Source organism: Perognathus longimembris, chromosome 9 (assembly GCF_023159225.1).
Source record: "Perognathus longimembris pacificus isolate PPM17 chromosome 9, ASM2315922v1, whole genome shotgun sequence".
NCBI lineage: Eukaryota > Metazoa > Chordata > Mammalia > Rodentia > Heteromyidae > Perognathus > Perognathus longimembris.
Genome location: NC_063169.1, coordinates 14,928,294 through 14,944,027, shown reverse-complemented (window position 1 = coordinate 14,944,027; position 15,734 = coordinate 14,928,294).

Sequence of the window (15,734 nt, the reverse complement as noted above, 5' to 3'; positions counted from 1 at the left end):
ATATCAAGGAGCTCATGCCCCTTTGTTTTCTGTGTTCTAGGCTTGTCTCGCTCAACATTATTTGTTCAAGTTCTGACCATTTTCCTGCGAATACCAATATTTCACCATTTCTAATTGCTAAGTAGTATTCCATTGTGTATAGGTACCATATTTTTTGGATCCATTCATCTGTGGAGGGGCATCTGGGTTGTTTCCATATTTTGGCTATTGTGAATTGTGCCACGATAAACATGGAAGTGCAGATGCCTTTTTGATATCTTGGGACCTGTTGTTCAGGATAGATGCCTAGGAGTGGTATGGCTGGGTCATAGGGTAGGTCTATGTTGAGCTTTTTGAGGAACCTCCATACTGTTCTCCAAAGTGGTTGTAATAATTTGCACTCCCACCAACAATGGAGAAGGGTTCATATTTCCCCACACCCCCTCCAGCATTTGTTGCTGCCTGAATTCAGAGTATAGGCCATTCTAACTGGATTGAGGTGGTATCTCAGGGTTGTTTTTATTTGCATTTCCTTTATTGCCAGGGATGTTGAACATTTCCTCATATGTTTCTTTGCCATTTTTATCTCTTCTCTTGTGAAGTCTCTCGTTAGCTCCTTTGCCCATTTCCTAATTGGTTTACTGGGCTTGGAGGGGCTTTGTTTTTTGAGTTCTCTGTAGATGACAGATATTAGGCCTTTGTCTGTTGCTGTGCTGGTAAAGATCCTTTCCCATATGGTTGGCTGTCTTTCTAGTTTGGTGGCTATGACTTCAGCTGTGCAGAAACTTTTTATTTTGTAGTAGTTCCATTTGTCAAGTCTCTCCCCTATCTGTTGTGCCCCTAGGACTCTATTCAGGAAGTTCCTTTCTGTGCCTTTAAGTTCTAGCGTCTTTCCTACTCTGTCCTTCAGTAGTTTCAAGGATTCAGGTCTAATGTTAAGGTCCTTGATCCATTTTGAGTTGATCTTGGTGCATGGTGATATACTAGGGTCTACTTTGAGTTTTCTACATATGGCTGCCCAGTTTTCCCAGCACCAGTAGTTGAAGAGGCTCTGTTTTTTCCATTGTATGTCTTTAGCTCCTTTGTCGAATATCAGCTGAGTGTAAGAGTGCGGTTTTATTTCTGGGTCTTCAGTTCTATTCCATTGGTCTTCAGGTCTGTTTTTATACCAATACCAGGCTGTTTTTGTTATGATGGCTCTATAGTAGAGCTTGAAATCTGGTATTGTGATACATCCTGCACTGCTTTTTTTGCCTAGAATTGCTTTAACTATTCTAGGTCTTTTGCTGTTCCATATGAATTTGTGGGATGCTTTTCTATTTCAGTGAAGAATGTAGCTGGGATCTTGATGGGGATTGCATTGTATTTGTATAACAATTTGGGCAATATGGCCATTTTCACTATATTGATTCTGCCTACCCATGAGCTTGGGAGGTTTCCATCTCCTTGTGTCCTCTTTGATTTCCTGTTTTAGATTTTTATAGTTCTCATTAACTAGGTCCTTCATGTCTTTGGTTAGGTTCATCCCTAGGTAATTTACTCTATTTTTACCTCTTGTAAATAGTATTGTTTCTGTCAGGGTCTCTGCCACACACCCCCCCCCCCCCGCGCTCCCCCGACCCATGGGAGAGACAGGGAAGGCACGCCCCAACCTGATGAGCCGAGAGAGGAGAAGGGTCAGCAGGCCGCCCACACCCAGCCCTCCCTCGCCAGAGGACAATCAGACGACCTGGGAGACATGTCAGCGCAAGACCTCCTTTATTGGGGAAGTACGTGCCACTAATATAAGGCACAGAAGCCAATCAGGTCTAAGATCAGCAGGAAAGGGAGAGATAAGCTGCCCATCCAGGGCAGAAGAGCCGGGGCGTCACAGCCCACAGAACCACCTCCGGGTTATAACCAAAGACACTTGTAGCAGCTGTGTGTTGTTGTTAGGCGCTGCCATCTTAGCCACACATGGCTCCAAGACTGAGAAACAGGCAGGGCCAGCTAGTTGACTTCCAGGTGGGCCCCACAGTTTCCATAGTTTCCTTTTCTGCTTGTACATTGATGGTGTACAGAAAAGCTGCTGACTTTTGTGGATTGATTTTGTATCCTGCTACTTTGCCAAAATGGTTTATTAGGTGTAGGAGTTTGGGGACTCAGTTTTTTGGGTCCTTCAGATATAAGATCATGTCATCTGCAAATAGGGATAGCTTGATTTCTTCCTTGCCGTGTGGATCCCTTTGATGTCCTCCTCTTGCCTTATTGCTATGGCTATGGATTCCAGCACTATGTTGAAAAGAAGTGGGGAGAGTGGGCATCCTTATCTTGTTCATGAGTTTAGGGGAAATGGTTTTAGTTTCTCCCCATTTAATATGATATAAGCCGTTGGTCTGTTGTATATGGCTTTTATTGTTTTAAGGAATGTTCCATCTATTCCTGTTCTCTCCAGAGCTTTTAACAAGTATGGATGTTGTATTTTGTCATAGGCTTTTTGGGCATTGACTGAGATAACTGTGATTCTTGGTCTTAGCTCTGTTGTTTGGTGAATTACATTAATTGATTTACAGATGTTGAATCATCCTTGTGACTGTGGGATGAAGCCTACTTGGTCATGATGTATAATTTTCTTGATCAGTTTCTGGATCCTGTTAGCTAATATTTTATTGAGGAGCTTTGTGTCAGTGTTCATTAGTGATATTGGTCTGTAGTTCTCTTTTTTTGTTGGGTTTTTGTTGGGTTTGGGGATGAGTATAATATTAGCTTCATAGAATGAGTTTGAGATTTTTCCCTGTTTCTATTTTGCGGAAGAGTTTGAGGAGTACTGGTATTAGCTCCTCACTAAAGGTTTTATAGAATTCATTGGTGAATCCATCTGGGCATGGGCTTTTCTTTGTTGGGAGGCTCTTGATTACCCCCTGTATCTCGCTGTAAGATATTGGTTTACTTAGTTGATTTATTTCTTCTTGATTCAGTCTGGGCAGCTTATACTTCTCTAAGAATTGATCCATTTCTGTAAAATTATTGTTTTTTAGTGAGTAGAGGTTCTGGAAATAGTTCCTTATGATTGTTTGAATATGGTGTGTATTTGTTGTAATTTTTCCGGTGGAGTCCCTGATTTTACGGATATGAGTCTCTTCTCTTCTTTTTTTTTTTTTTTTGGCCAGTCCTGGGCCTTGGACTCAGGGCCTGAGCACTGTCCCTGGCTTCTTCCCGCTCAAGGCTAGCACTCTGCCCCTTGAGCCACAGCGCCGCTTCTGGCCGTTTTCTGTATATGTGGTGCTGGGGAATCGAACCTAGGGCCTCGTGTATCCGAGGCAGGCACTCTTGCCACTAGGCTATATCCCCAGCCCCTTCTCTTCTTTTTTTGTAAGTCTTGCTAGGGGTCTGTCAATTTTATTTATTTTCTCAAAGAACCAGCTTTTGGTTTTATTTATTTGTTGAATGGTTTTTCTATTTTCAATCAGATTTATCTCTTGTTTAATCTTTATCATCTCTCTCCTCCTAGTCATTTTAGATTTGATTATTTCTTGTTTCTCCAGATGTTTTAGGTTCATCGTGAGGTTATTCACCTGCTCTGCTTCCATTCTTTTAATGTGATTGCTGAGGGCAATGATCTTGTCCCTCAGCACTGCCTTAGCTGTATCCCATCGGTTTCTTTGTGATGTATTTTCATTGTTGTTGTGGCTTATGAATTCGTTAATTTCATCCTTAATTTGGTCTGTGACCCAAGTGTTAGATAACAGTGAGGGGTTTAGTCTCCAAGTATTTGTATATCCTCTGTGGTATCCTTTGTTATTGAGGGTTACCTTGATTCCACTGTGGTCAGATATAATACATGGGATGATGTCAATACTTTTGTATTTGCTGAGGTTCTTTGTATGGGCTATGACATGATCTATTTTGGAGTATGTTCCATGGGCTGCTGAGAAGAATGTGTATTGGGTCTCTGTAGGGTGAAAGACTCTGTACAGATCTATCAGATCCATTTGGGATATGGTGTTACTTAGGTCTTCTGCTCCCTTGCTAATTCTCTGGGTGTTGGATCTGTCTCTTGGAAAGAGTGGAGTGTTAAAGTCTCCCAGTATGATTGTGTTTGGGTCTATCTTGTTCTGTAGTTCTGTGAGAATTTGCTTGACATATGTAGGGCCTCTTGTGTTCGGTGAGTATAAATTTATCACCGTGATGTCTTCATTCTGGATTTTTCCTTGTATTAAAATGTAGTGCCCTTCTTTGTCTTTCTGAGTTGATTTTAATGAGAAGTCCAGCTTGTCTAAGATCAGGATGGCTACTCCTGTCATTTTGGTAGGTGCGTTTGCTTGGAAGATCTTGCTCCATCCTTTCATTCAGAGCCTGTTTTTGTCCCTTGCTGTAAGATGGGTCTCTTGAAGACAACAGACAGCAACTTTTTGCAACTGGATGCACTCTGTCAATCTGCTCTTCTTTATCCGAGAGTTTATACCATTTATATTCAAAGAGATCATGGATAAGAGTGTTTTTTTTTCCCCTTCCATTTTCCTGTTAGGCTGTTTTTCCTTTCCCCTTTTTCTTATCTATATTGAGCTGCTCTTTCTGTTGGGCTCTGGCTATTGTAGTTTCTTTCTGTTTCTGTCTGGGGGTCTTGTATGTTTTCTGTTGGGTGGAGTTCCCCTCTTAGAATTCGCTGTAAGGCTGGATTTTTATTCACATACTCCTTTAGATTCTCTTTGCTATGGAAAGATCTGGTTCTTCCCTCGAAGGTGAATTCTAGTTTTGATGGATATCTAATTCTGGGTTGGCAATTGTTGATCTGGAGGAATTGGATTGTGTTCTGCCACACTCTTCATGGATTGTAGGTTTGTGTGGAGAGGTCTGCTGTGATTCTGATCTTTTTTCCATTGTAATATAGCTCTTTCTTTGTTTTGGGTGCATTCAAATTTTGCTTTTTATTCTTGAGATCTGAAGTCTTGATTATTATGTGCCTGGGCAAGGATCTTTTAGGGTCTGGTCTGCCAGGCATCCTATGGGCTTCCATAACTTGGGTGCGGTCCCTTGTGAGATTGGGGAAGTTTTCTGCAATAACTCTATTAACTTTATTGAAAATGTGTTGTAGCCCTCTGCTCTGGTATTCGGCTCCTTCATCTATTCCTATTATACATAGATTATATCTCTTGTCTTTGTCCACTAGCTCCTGGATTAGTCTGCCCTGGAGTTTTTTCTGGTTCTTATCAGCTTTATCGTCATCCAAAAGAGAGATTCAAGATTCAATATGATCAATTCTTTGTGATGTGGCTTCGAGTGTGGAGTTTATGGATGACAGCGAGCTGTTTATGGTTGGCAGAACAGCTCTCATCGTGGTGAATTCTTCTTTTAACGAGTTTTATTTTGAATCTATTTTTTCATGCATTTTGTTTCTCAGGATGTTAAGGTCTTCTTTAATGGAGGAGTGCACTGTATCCATTTTTGCTTCCATTTCTTTCTTGATTTCCTGTAAATTTTTCAAGACTTCCATTCTAAGATCCTGTATCTGTTTTCTGAATTTGGTCCTGAGGCTTTCGATCATTTCTTCTATCTTATTCTCATTTGTGTTTTTTTTTTTTTTTATTCTCCATCTCCTCTTCAGTCGTACTACTTTTTGGAGCTGGCGAACTGGCTTGACCTTTCATGAAATTTGTAATATTTCTTTGTTATTTGCACATCTGAAGATCTGTAGGTCACGCCTTTGGCTTGGCTTTGTGCTGGTTCCCTCTGGTCCGTCAGTGGAGACTTGTTTGTGTCCTGGCTCTGGGTTTGAGTTTGGCTGTTGAACCTTACTGCTCAATGGGTGAGCGTGACTGACTCAGTTGTTGCCGAGGGGGTCACCCTCACTGCACTTGGGGGTGGGTAGGTTTTGTGTCTTTCTCTGCAGGACTGCTCTGCCACTGTGTTGTGCTGACCCTAATGTGTCCCCGATAGGGGTTTGCGGGTCACTGATTCAGTGTGGCGTGGAGACTTTTCTCTTCGTTGCTTCTTTTCCCACTATGTGCTATGGTCAGAAGAGCTCACCTCTCAGATTGAGAATCGTTGCTGAGAGGTGGCTCGCCCACCTGTGCGGAGTGCTCCTGTCAGAGCAGGTGATGCTATTGACGGATGACCGGCCCACCTGTACAGAGTGCACCTCTGAGAGCTGGCACTGCTGCTGGGAGGCCCTGCCCACGTGTGTGGAGTGCGCCTATCAGAGCGGGTGTTGCTGCTAAGGGGGCAGCTTGCCCACTTGTGCACTCCCATGAGGGGTTGGGCAGTAGATCCTTCTGCTGGAGGGCTAGCACGCTGACCCACGCTGGCCCTCTGGGGGCACGTGTGTGTGCACTCTAGTGTTTCCTTTGGGGGCCTGCTGCCCCCAAGTTGTTGGAGGATGCTTGTGCCCTCTTGCGAGTCTGCTGTGAGGGATGGTATGCGTGGACCCCAGGAGATGCAAGTGTCTGGGCGTGGGTTGGTGCCCACAGACTCTCTGCGCCTGTGAGTGGGGGGCGTGAGTTCGGGCACAGGTGTCCCTGCTGGGCTGGTGTTGCCCACCAGCGAGCATGTGACTGTTGTTCAAAAAGTCCACAAGGACCAGGCGCCTCAGGTGGCATTCCAATGCCTGCCAGTCCCCAGGCCCCTGCTGGGGGGAGCAGGGCTGGTGCGGACAGGTTCAGGCTCCCCAGCTGGGGCTTTGGGGGACGCCTGTCTAAGGTGTTTCCTTGTCACTTTGTTGGGCACTGCTCCGCCTCTGCTAGCTCCCGTGTCCTCCTTGAGTCTGTAGGGTCCTAGAGCCGCCAGATATGGGGCTTCTTTGTTCCCTCGGGGTAGGGAGGGGAAGAGAAGGAGCTCTAGCTTCCTTGTGGGTTTGGGTCTCTGCTAGAGCTGGTCTCCCATAGTGGGAGGGTCGCAATGGGGAACTTACTGGTCCTGGATTGTGTGTGTCCCATGCTGCTGTGGGCTTTTCAAGGCTGGGGTACTGGAGTGTGGTGATCGGTCGTTTGGTGGTGGCGGTCCTGGCTCTCCCCGTCTGCCTCTCCCCATCTGCAATGCCTGGTTCCCCTGCTATTGTTGTCTGTTCCTGGCTATTCGGTCCCCGCCTCCAGTCCCAAGCCACCATCTGTCTCTGTTGGTCTGTGCTCCATCTGGGGCCCATGGAGCTCCTGCTGTCTGGACTCTGCACTCCTAGCATGACTTTTCAGCTGTTGCTTCTCTGGTCACTGATGGTCTGCAATCCCGTTTACCAGCGCCGGGTCCCCTTTCCCAGCCTGGTCCTGTTGGGGCCATGGTGGGGCGGGGGGGGTGCAGTACCCAGGAGATTTTCCAGCTCCCTGCAGGCTATAGGCTCTTCTTTATTGTTCTTTTTTTATTTCCTGTCTTTCTCTGTTGCTTCTGGTTGTTGGGTTTGCTGGACTCTTGATGGGGTATTGGGTGTTGGAGCTCTCAGCTCACTATTCGGTTGGAACTAGTTGGGGTGCCTCCCTATTGTGATGGTTCCATCTTCTCCTTTCTGTTGGGAATGTTAAGAGATGATCCAAGGCCCAGAATGTTACTGGTACCTGGCAATCCATTCCATCAGCCAACTGGTAAATTGCATCATCAAGGGAAATGATGCCAAGATGACTGATTATTCTTCTTTAAGTGAGAAGATACTTCCCACTGTTTCAATATGGTTGGCTAGAATTCTTTCTGGAAAAAATAATTGAAAAAAGACATTATTGGTAGGTCATAAGTCCTGGACAAGCCAGCTATGGGACCAGAGTTCATCCAATAGGTGGAATGCTAGTATGGACAAAGCAGTGGTAAAGCTGTTTCTATCTATGGCAGGGATTATAGACAAGAGGCTACACAGCATGTTGTCTAATTAAATGTTTCTGTGTTTTGTGTGAAAGGGTGTGATGGTCAGACTCTTAACCCTAGAGAGGTTCTGGCTATGAGGCCTTACAGAGAAAGCAGCTTGACCCATAGCAGACTTGGCACTTATGCAGTACATTGTAGGGATGTTGTAGTCAAGGACATGGGACTTCTTTGAGTTCGTGTGCTCTTAGTTCTTCAGGTATTCACATTCCTAGCCCCGTGATCATTTTCCCTGAGTCTCTTTATTTCACGCCTTTGGCAGATTTTTCTCTACTCTCAACACTCAGTGCTTTCTCACTCCACTCTGTCTGTATTTACCTTCTCTTCAACCCCACAGTCCGTAACACTGCTAGAGGTCAACACTGACATGACCCACATTCCTGCATCTGGATGATCCACTTAACATACAATGTGGTCTTCTGTGGAAGAAATAGAATGTGAAGAGTGGGTCTTTTCTCAGATTTTAGGCTCTTGCTTTTACCATTGAAGTTATTATGGCTTTGTCTAGTGAGGGGCTCTGACATCATTCCTCAGCTCTCTCTCATCTGAGTCCCAACGACCCCTTCTAAAAGGGGCTTCTGAGCTTTATTTCCACATCCCTAGCTGTGTGATCATGAGCAAATTGCTTCCACAGTCATAATCTCAATTTGGAAGACAAATACAAATGAGTATAGAAATAAAAACTGATTGCTACCATTACTGTGGCAATCAACTAAAATGAGATATTATACTGAAGTTTAAAAGATAAAGGTTTTGTACATTGATAAACAAACTTAATGTTCTGTTTCTCTTTTCTTTCTTATTTACCTGTCTGTTTTTTCTTACAGCACTGTGGTTTGAACTCAGGACCTCACACTTGAGGACACCAGTTGAGGTATGCCCTGAGCCTTTTGGCTTTGGTTCTTCTTCAGACAGGTCTTTAACTTTTTCTTGTGCCCACCTCACACTGTGATTCTCCTACTTAAAACAGCCCATCTAGCTGAGATTACTGACATGTTCAAGATGTGTGCTGAGATGGAGCTCTTGTTAACTTTGGGCCATGCTGGCCTTGAACTTTTATCCTTCTAATCTCTGCCTCCGGAGTAGCTGAACTTATAGGCATACACCACCACATATTGTGGCATTTTTTTCTTTATGGAACAGATAATATATGAGCATAGTGGGAAAAAAAACAAACTATGAAGAATCCATAGCTTATCTGGGTGCTGATGGCTCACACCTGTAATCCTAACTACTCAAGAGGCTGAGATTTGAGGATCACAGTTAATATAATCTCATGTAGGAAAGATTGTGAGATTTTTTTAAATCTCCAATGAACTACCAGAAAACTGGATCTGTGGCTCAAACTGGTGGAGTGCTAGCTGTGAGCAAAGGTGCTCAGGCACAGCACGCAGGCCCTAAGTCCAAGTCCCATGACCAACAAAATAAATAAATATAAAAGAATCAGAAGGCACAAAATATAAAAGTAATTTTCTTTTCTGTCTGGTATCTATTCCTGTTGCTATCAACCTATTTCTGCTACTATAACAGGTCCCAGAAAACAGGGTAAAGAGGTAAAATAGAGTAAAGAGGCTTATTTCACACATACATGGTTGTAGAGATTTCAGGCCTTGGTGCTGGCATTGACTGGGTTCTTCTAAGAGTTCCATAACAGTTGCCACCATGATGGCAGTAGCACATGTAGAAAGAAGAGATTATATCAGATAGGATGCAGGAAGGTTGAAGTTCCAAAGTCCTATCTAAGGAAATAGTTCCCAATGATGTACACCCATAGGCCCTGCCTCTTCAGATGATCCCACCTGCCTGAAACTCTGCCACACTATGGCCCAATATCTCAATTTATGAAACCTTGGGAAATACTCAAATCACATCCAAATCATAGTATGGTTGAATAATGCTTATAGGTATAATCACATAGACTTTGGCTTTACATGCAGGTAAGTAATATCGAATTAGAAAAAAGATTTGGTCATAGAAAACCAAGGCTAACACATGCCCTAGCTTAACTCTCTTTGGTTTCTCTTGATCAATCTTTTTGTTGTTTTTTTTTAATATTAGGGCTTGAACTCAGGGCCTTATGCACTAGCTCAGCTTTCTTGTTCACAGCTGGCATTCTACTATTTGAGCTGCATCTTTATTTTTACCTTTTTTTTTTTTACTGGTTTATTGTACATGGGAGACTTTTAGTGAGATGTTGATTTTTCTGTTCAAGTGGAATTTGAACTCCAGTGGACTAAGTTTCAGCCTCCTGAATAGCAGCGATTACAGGCATAAGCTAGCTATCAGTGCCCATCCTTTGAACCAATTTTACACACAAAAAAGAAACTCTTCATTGTCTAAATTATAAATATAACTTAAATCTTACTAGTAAATTATGTTAAATTTCTTCTAAAATTGTCACCCCGAAAATGACCTGCTTCCAGTATAATCGAATGTGCTATTTTTCCTGGTAAACTTTTCTATTACTTTCCCTAAAAATGGCACCAGCACTTCCTTGGAAATATGTTCCTCTTCTTATTCAAATGGAGTAACCATTTCTGTTCTCAGTCAGGAAAGACTTTTCTATCGAAGTAGGAAGAATAATGAAGCATGTCAACTAATATGCTTGGAGAAATTAAAAGCTTTTTAGTTTCAAGATATCATGGATTTTGTATATGTGAGTTCTTTTGTATATGTGAGTTTTCTAAGTATTCAGTACTCTTATTTGAAATTGAAAAGAGCAACAGACTCATATTAATAAACTATGTTCACTTCAAGTAAATTTGTTAAGACAAAATGTATATCTATATCACAAGATTTTAAAAGTTAATTGAAAGTATGTAGCTTTCACATATGTCAAATGGATAATGTCTTGTCATTGTACCAAGGATATTAGAATACCCTTCAGAACTCAAGCTGGACTAAAAAAAAATAAACAAGTAAATAAACCAATTGTGCTCTCTTATTTTTAAAAATTCTTTTCTTTCTTTTTTTTTTTTTTTGCCAGTCCTGGGCTTTGGACTCAGGGCCTGAGCACTGTCCCTGGCTTCTTCCCACTCAAGGCTAGCACTCTGCCACCTGAGCCACAGCGCCCCTTCTGGCCATTTTCCATATATGTGGTGCTGGGGAATCAAACCGAGAGCTTCATGTGTAGGAGGCAAGCACTCTTGCCACTAGGCCATATTCCCAGCCCCTATTTTCTTTTCTAAGAATGGAGATAGCTGATATAAGGTACCTTATTCAAGTAAATAAAGTGGCTAGATTAGCAAAGAAAGGGTGATTATAACATGAAAACTCATAATCATGATAAAATAAAAAAATCTTACCCAATTCTGAATGTGATTTCCATTAAATGTAATTGTTTTTATTTTATCATGATTACAAACTTTCATGTTTCACTCACACCACAAAATATTATGCTTTCTTTGCTAATCATAATTGACTGGCCCTTCCTGCTTTAATTATGACTTCCTATGCCACAAGATAAAATAAGAAAAATACTGAGACAAAGAAAGAGATATTAACCTTATTATGAATTTTTTATTATAAACCTGTTGAGAATATTAGAAGATCCATTAGCTTAGGAATGTCCTAAAATAATCATACCATTAAGTAGGTAAAAACAAAGCACTACTTATTAAATTTCATGCGAAGAGAGGTGGAAAATATCAGAGCCTTGAATCACTTAGCTAGGTGAGAGGGGTAATTAAGAGCAGGAGTATTTGAAAATATATAGAGAGCCAAATAGAAAATAAAGGAGAATGAATGATCAAACTTGGCTTTTTAATTTAGCTAATTAAACATTTTCAAGATATTTTGACAATTTTATTCACTATCTGACTATATAACTACAAAAATTTGATGTGAACAGTAAGTTGATTATGCGTAATCTAATGTCATGTAAAAATTATACAGGGGTAAGATAGAAGGGAATAATATAAGGAATGCCCATTGATCCAGGTGTATTGTATTCATAAACTGACCTGTTGAATTGAAGCACCTTTGTACAACTACTTAAAGATAGTAAAAATAAATAAGAAGTAAAAGATAAGCCAAATTCCAAAAGACACAGTATATGTTAGAGTATTAAATGAATGAATATTGAGATCAAATAATTTACTTAGCATTTGGAGGGCTTAAAATGCTTTCAAAAGTATTTTACTTGCAATAAAATTTAGTAATAAAGTCTTATCGTACTTGGATCTTAGAAGAAATGGCCTTACAATTTCAATGATATAATTCTAGTGGAAGTTTTCCCTATGCTTCCAATTATAAAATTGTGATCTCTGGAGAGAGATTAATAGTATAAATAGAATAATACTCTAATGATATTTTTCTAAAATGAAACCATTTCTAAAATAATAATTAGCCAATTAAAGAGAAAAGCACAGCAAGAGAAAGTACAAAAATTAATCTGATCATTTAATAGCACAAATTGCTCATGATCTGAATAATTTAAAAGGGTAAATGAAAAGTTGCAAATATGCTAAGATATATTTTGGGAAAGAATATCACATTGCTAGACTAAATTGAATTTTATTCATATATTTCAGTAGACCAGATCCTTCATTGCCCTCAGGCAAGTGCACAATTTTTCCAGTAAACCACTTTATTACATTTCTAAAAGATGTCAAGTAGTATTTCTCACTGTTGGACAACTCCTGCCTCTATATTTCACAGGATTCTAAAAGAAAATTAAACAACTTTTTGTTGTTGTTGCTGCTGCTGTTATTTATACCCTACCTTGAAATAAGGAGGGCCAGCATTTCTCACTCAGTTGACTTAAGTAATTTAGGCTATGTTATTATATACATATTTCCTACAAAGTTGGTTCTCCAGAAAATGTAATTATTCCTGTTATCTTCTTTCAGTTTGCCAATAATCCTCACTTGACCCAAACTTTCTCAGCAGAAATGACACAAATTGAAACTATGCCCCTATCAGAGATGGCCTCTCCCTTAGAGTTTATCATATTCAATCTGCCCATAATATTGCAAAAGCTGTCACTTACTACCCTCTAAAAACTGCAAGTTTATTTTTAATTTGTTATCCAGCACCAGTCATTATTCATTCATCAAGAAGACTCTCAGGCACTACAGCTCTTTGAGTTTCTTTCTCCTATTGAATTACTAGGATGTTATCATATTTTCCAGATGGATTCATTTGCATTTTCAAGAAATAAATCTCACTCTGAAATTTATTGCCTATATATTGTAATCTAAATGTATTCGTACAGCATGAATCCATATTTGCATTTGTAGATTCATAGTTTGTTTTAAACACAAGTGGCAATAAGTCTTATAGTGTTGAGTAGTTCACATAACTTTGAAAGTCTAAAAAGAATGAAAGCATGTGCATACTTTGTGCTTTGCAGTCTTGGGTTAAATTTGACACAAATTAATACTCTTAAACAGCCACACCATGAAGTTTTTTTGTTGTTGTTTGTTTTGTTTTTATTGGAATTACCAGATACTAGGTAGAAAGATGCTTGTGAGTGTCAAGATAAACAGTAGAAATTTCAAGACAATGTTTGTGTGGTTCCTGTCCTGAAGAAACAGAGGAAATTTCTTTTAACATTACTTCCTCTTCTTTGTCTTTGTTAAGGAGTTCTGTGCTTTCTGGATCAACAGATTAGTACCATTCATGAAAGCATTAATCTATCACAGACTACTATGATTTGGTCCAGCTGCAATTTATTTTAATTAATTTGTTCAATACTTCTTGGGGCCAATTGAATAATAGGTCTAAAATCCTTAATGAAGGAACAATAACACTAGAACTTTCCAAAAACTAAGAAGATAACTGCAAAATACATAGGAGAATTCCACCTAAAATCATTTCTGGATTCCAAACACTTCATTTATAAATGTGTTGGGCAACATAGTAGTTCAGGAGTTCAGTACTAGCTCTCTAAGTAAACTAGAATATCATATAGGAAAATGAATTATGGAACCCAATATTAGGACTACAGTGAATACACAAAGTTACTATGTGTGAAGTATTATGAAGTACATGAGGAATTTGAATATTAAAATGAAACATAAAGCTTGAATTACTTAGTTCCCCTTTTCAAAATAAGTAAAAGTACACTAAGGGAAATAGTTGTATTTAGAAAGTTAACAGTGAAAGATTAAAGGTCTATCCATGTGGGTGACTAATTTTGACTTCTCTATTTCTGCAAGTCCAGTATTATGCGCATTGCTTGCTTATTTTTCACTATTCTCACCAAGTACCAATTCTCAGCCCTATGTTTTGGTAAAAAATATTTTAGTTTCTCCAAGGCATTATCAGCAATCAGTTAACCTGCCAAATGTTTTCCCTATTTGGAAGTAAAAATAAGATTAGAGAATGTTAAATACTTAACATTTTGTGGACTTAAATAAAATTACTCACCAATAGAATTAAATGTCAAAAATAAAGTACTCACAATATCAAGCTCAGCCACATACAGAATTTGTTGTAGGCTAATGGAAGTCTAAGGCATAAATCATTAATCCTTAGATTACACTGGACTTCTATTTTACCAAGAGTGCGTTAGTAAACTGTGATGGAACCAAAAGAGTAGCTTCCAATGGGAAAATGTGAACAGAAGAAGACCAGGCACAGACTCGCGCACTCATGTTCCGTGGGAGACAGAGTCACTGAAGTTCTTCACTCCTTTCTCTAGAGGTATATAGCCTTATTAGTTTTGAAACCAACATTATTCATAGCTATCAGAAATGAAGTACAGGTTGAGAATATCTGAAGATACACAAGAGCATGAATTTAGAACATTATTTTTAGGAATTCTTCACATGGAGCACTTTGACTATACCAAGCTTGATTTAATTGAAGATCTGAATTCAATTCCAAAGTAAAAGTGAATGTATAAGATCCATGGGAAAATAAACTTACAGGGAAGACTATTTGTTAGTCACATAAGCATTCTTAGAAATAAGGCAGAAAGAAACTCAGAAGGAAGTAATGATTAGCATTCGGAGATAATTTTTTCAGTCATAATCTCTTTTCATATTTAAAGCTATGGTGTGAAATAAAGGCCTTATATTATAGTATGCATCAGTAGAAGTTTTAAAGGGAAATGGTTTATGATTTATTTATGGTCTCTTTTCTGAAAAAGCAAATGATTTATTTCAAAATACCATGTTGTATTTTTACAAGGCTGCAGTGATTGTATTCATTATTCTTTTCAGAGAGATAACAAAATAGTGAAGAACTAGAGGGAAAGATATTAGGGGGAAAGGGCATCTCAGTAAGGTCAACTCTCAAGCTACCTTTCTCCTACAAGTACCTTACGGAAATTCTGAGTAGAACTTTCAACTGACTCTGAGATAAGATTTCAGCCAACTCTTGGGGTTAGGCAGACAAAACAGTAAAGCTTAATCTATAGGTTTCAGTGTATGCCATGAAAACCAAGAAGTATAGTACACACACACACACACACACACACACACACACACACACGCACTTAGGCACAGCATAATAAAATGACTAAGAATAGAAACAAAGAGAAAAAAATAAAATAGTCATAGCACAAAAGAAGACATTACCTTCAAGTGGGAGTCAGACTCACAGCTAACCTCATAGAAACTGTGGACACCATAATGTAATACAATGGCAAATAGCTTTCAAACATGAAACAAAAATAACCATCATATTCAAGCAAAGAAATTCTATCAGTAGGCTACATTAAAAATATATAAGGAAACATTATTTAGAAAAATAAAAATGGTTTCAGTTGGATTCAAGTAGAAATAAAGGACAAAAGAAAAGTAAATATTTGAGTAAGTGCTAGTGATATATGAACTGAAGTAATAAATACAGTAAGTAATGATTATAGTTCGTTATGTAGATTTTACAGAGAATTATAACACAAGGCATTTAAGTTGAATGGGGAGAGGGAATTATGTTTCTATATCTGAGAACCTGTTAATTTTAGACATTGGTAAGATGAGGAGATA